Source organism: Oryx dammah, unplaced genomic scaffold, assembly GCF_014754425.2.
Source record: "Oryx dammah isolate SB20612 unplaced genomic scaffold, SCBI_Odam_1.1 HiC_scaffold_19, whole genome shotgun sequence".
In the NCBI taxonomy this organism is placed as follows: domain Eukaryota; kingdom Metazoa; phylum Chordata; class Mammalia; order Artiodactyla; family Bovidae; genus Oryx; species Oryx dammah.
Genome location: NW_024070203.1, coordinates 67,950,078 through 67,954,069, shown reverse-complemented (window position 1 = coordinate 67,954,069; position 3,992 = coordinate 67,950,078). Strand labels below are relative to the sequence as shown.

The 3,992-nt window shown below is 37.7% G+C and overlaps 1 pseudogene; it reads left to right on the top strand.

The window, feature by feature from the left end:
* The first annotated feature begins 868 nt into the window (after positions 1–868).
* Positions 869–1,428, top strand: LOC120879082 (annotated as a pseudogene).
* The last annotated feature ends 2,564 nt before the right edge of the window (positions 1,429–3,992 follow it).

Here is a 3,992-nt window from a genome sequence, read left to right as displayed (position 1 = left end):
TTATAATATGCTGATGAAAATGACCAATATAAAGGGAATGTTTGTGGAGGCCTAATTATTATTTGTCACAGATGCGTAAAAAGAAGTGTTTAGTAAGGGCTAGCTACTCCAATTGTTTTGTACTGTTTTTAAAATCAGCCCTTGATAATTATAAAAATCATTTGTATACCTTCTTGAATTTTTAATTGAACTTTTGATTTTTAGGAAGTTTCTAGGTAATTTAATAAATATAGCCAAAATGTAAGGTCCATGAATGTTGCTACGAAAAATAAACAAGAAGTTTACTGTTTCTTATGACCATGTGAAAACAAAATTACACACATTTTTGGGGAGGAAGAGGTTTATGGAGGCAGTCTATGCATCTGAACATAAACCTGTTATTTCCACAAAATAATTTACAATTATGATAATGTTTATTATTTGAGAAGAGTTTTGTCTGTAGTCAATAACAGAGTGCTCTGTGGATGTGCTAGGTCACAAAAACAAAGACAAACAACGTCACACAGAACAAAGAATAATGTCAGTGGCACTGTTGCAAGGCATGAAGCACTCTAGGTATTCAGATCAAAACTCTCCCTTTTTAGGAGTTTGGGGTGGACATGTATATAGTGCTATATTTAAAATGGATAACCAACTAATACCTACTGTATAGCACAGGGAACCCTGCTCTAGGTTATGTGGAAACCTTGATGGGAGGGGAATTTGGGGGAGAATGGTACATGTATATGTATGGCTGAGTCCCTTTGCTGTCCACCTGAAACTATCACAACAATGTTAAACAGCTATACTCCAAAATAAAATTAAAAGTTTTTTTAAAAAGTAGCTTTTCCTTTTTTGTCTGATAAGTGGCTTGAGGTGACCTCTAAAAATGGTATGCTATTCACTTGACCCAGGAAACACTGCAAAATCATGCAAATCCAGAGGTTCAAATCTTCATGTTCACTTTAAGAACATGTGAAACTGCATGAAACTCAGGCCATTAAGGGTATGCATATCTGAAAAGCCACCAAGTATCTGAAGGAGGTCACTTTAAAGAAGCAGTGTGTGACATTCCATCATTACAGTGGTGGAGGTGGCAGGTGTGCACAAGCCAAGCAGTGGGGCTGGACGCAGGGCGGGCGGCCCAAAATGAGTACTGGATTTTTACTGCACGTGTTCAAAAATTCAGAAAATAATGCTGAACTTAAGGGCTTAGGTGTAGATTCTCTGGTTATTGAGAACATCCAGGTGAACAAAGCACCCAAGATGCGGTGCAGCACTTACAGAGCTCATGATAGGATCAACCCGTACGTGAGCTCTCCTTGCCACACTGAGATGATCATTACTGAAAAAGAACAGATTGTTCCTAAACCAGAAGAGGAGGCTGCACAGAAGAAAAAGAAATCCCATAAGAAACTGAAGAAACAAAAAATTATGGCTTGGGAATAAATGCTGCAAAAAATAAATGCAAATAAAAGTAAAAAAAAAAAAAAGTAGCTTTCCCCCCATACCTTTTAAAAAGTAGCTATGGGGAGTGCCTGAGCGGTCCAGTGGTCAAGACTCTGCACTTTGACTGCCAGAGCCAGCTTCAGTCCCTGGTTGAGGAATTAAGAGCCTACAAAAATTAAAAAAAAAAAAAACAAAAAGCACACTAACTATGATGACTGGGTAACTAATTGGAATGTCTGGTATTAGATCAAATACGTTAGGGTCTCTAGGACAGACACAAAAGGAGGGTATGATGCATAGTTTTTACCGTTTTGAACAAAACAGGAAAAAAATGAAGCCTTTACTTGTGAAATTGTTCAACTTGTGTGTGAGGAAAAGCCATGTCTATAACCAATCAGAGCCTTTGGCCAAGTAAAAGATTACAGAGAATTATTGTCAGATGCTGGGTTTCTCCTTCCAGAAGAAAAACAACCCTATACCTTGAAAATTTCAAGAGCAGTCTTCCAAACCCCCTATAAAATATTAAACTAATATACTTGCAATTTTAGTACAAATCAGGAAATGCAAAAATTACAGTACTTGTAGTTATATTAACTAAGTTCACAGGGCACACATGTAGGTCTTTTTATTCCAAAGCAGCCCAGTTTGATGATTCTAATATTTCTTTGGGGACTGAATACTTGTATTTTCTATCTTCTCTGAGTTAAGATTGGAAAATGAAAATAAGTGTTTGCATATTTCATTTAACGTACAATTTCTTAGCATTACCAAGATGTTTGTCTGACCCCTGATTTTATATCAATATTTAAGGGAAGGTATTAAATGGGAAATCATTTTGAGGCAAAAATCAAAGACCATGTCATATACTAGGGTTTTTATACTTTTTATATTTTACTGCAGTAATTTTACTTTGTTACTATTTTCTATAACATGTTTCCATTATTTAAAGAGAAAAAAATAATACATTTCTAAGGGCAAATCTTCAATTTTCATCTTTTTTTTTTTTTTTTTTTTTTGCCACTTCACTCCACTTGGGGTATCCCCTGACCAGGGATAGAACATGGGCTGTTGGCAGTGAAAGCACAGAGTCCTAAACACTGGACCATCAGGGACTTCACAATTTTTTGCTTTTTTATGCCAAAACACTGAAAAGAGAGAATCATGCAATTCAACATTTGATTTACTTTACATCTCTCATTAAAATTTTTCTCATGCTGTGTTTATTTAATAGACCAAATATTCTGATTGGTTTAAATATTCTGAAAAATATGCATATTGATTTGGGAACTGATAAAATATTTCTTAAAGTCATGATGGCATATCTACTTGCCAATGTATTATAACAATGGGCATAACTAAAATACTCCTAAATCTTACATTTATCAACTGAGGGGAAAAAACATTCTTTTTAAGAAACATGGCAAATCAACCAGTGTGATCTTATCATTTGGGAATGGTCTGAGGAACTCAGCCATAATTGTCCACCCAAGGGAAGAGAGTATTACTTCTCTACCGATTCTTGTCCTGTGTTTTGTTAATCCCTTGCAGTTCCAGATTTGTACATGAGTCAGACTTTAGCTGAACAGTTTCCTACAGGGGCTACAGCAAAAATTTCCTGATGTAGAAAGCAACAAATTGCAGTGGTTGTAAGGTGCTATAACGTTATGCTTGTGTGCGCCTGGTTGTTATAATAACACTCAGGCTGCTGCTGCTGCTGCTAAGTCGCTTCAGTCGTGTCCAACTCTGTGCGACCCCATAGACGGCAGCCCACCAGGCTCCCCGTCCCTGGGATTCTCTAGGCAAGAATACTGAAGTGGGTTGCCATTTCCTTCTCCAATGCATGAAAGTGAAAAGTCAAAGTGAAGTCGTTCAGTCATGTCCGACTCTTAGTGACCCCATGGACTGCAGCCTACCAGACTCCTCCATCCATGGGATTTTCCAGGCAAGAGTACTGGAGTGGGGTGCCATTGCCTTCTCCAACACTCAGGCTAGAAGTATGTTAAGAGAATGTGAGGTGGGGTGCAAGATGATGAATACCCTTTCATGATGAATATTTGAAAAATAACATGGCATAACCATCAATAGATGTGGTTACTTTCAAATAGAAGGTAATATAGGAATACCCAAGATTTATCAAGGTGACTATAAATAAGAATCCAATCCAAGTGTTAGTCGCTCAGTCATGTTCGATTCTTTGCAACCCCATTGACTGTACCCTGCCAGACCCCTCTGTCCATGGGATTCTCCAGGCAAGAGTACTGGAGTGGGTAGCCATTCCCTTCTCCAGGGGATCTTCCTGATCCAAAAATTAAACTCAGGTCTCCTGCATTGCAGGCAAATTTTTTACCATCTGAGCCACCAAGGAAGTCATAAGTAAGAATGCCTAAGCCCAAATGATCATATTGTGTTTAAGTAAAGAAAGATAGGCTAGAGTTAGAGAATATATCCCATTTTTTCAAGTCTGCATAGGACCTATTAAGAGGAAGGCAAAAAGTACCATAGAAGCTCTGCATGACTTCAGTAGAGTTATTGTCCATATTGTCTCCTGTGAACGGGTTGAGTAT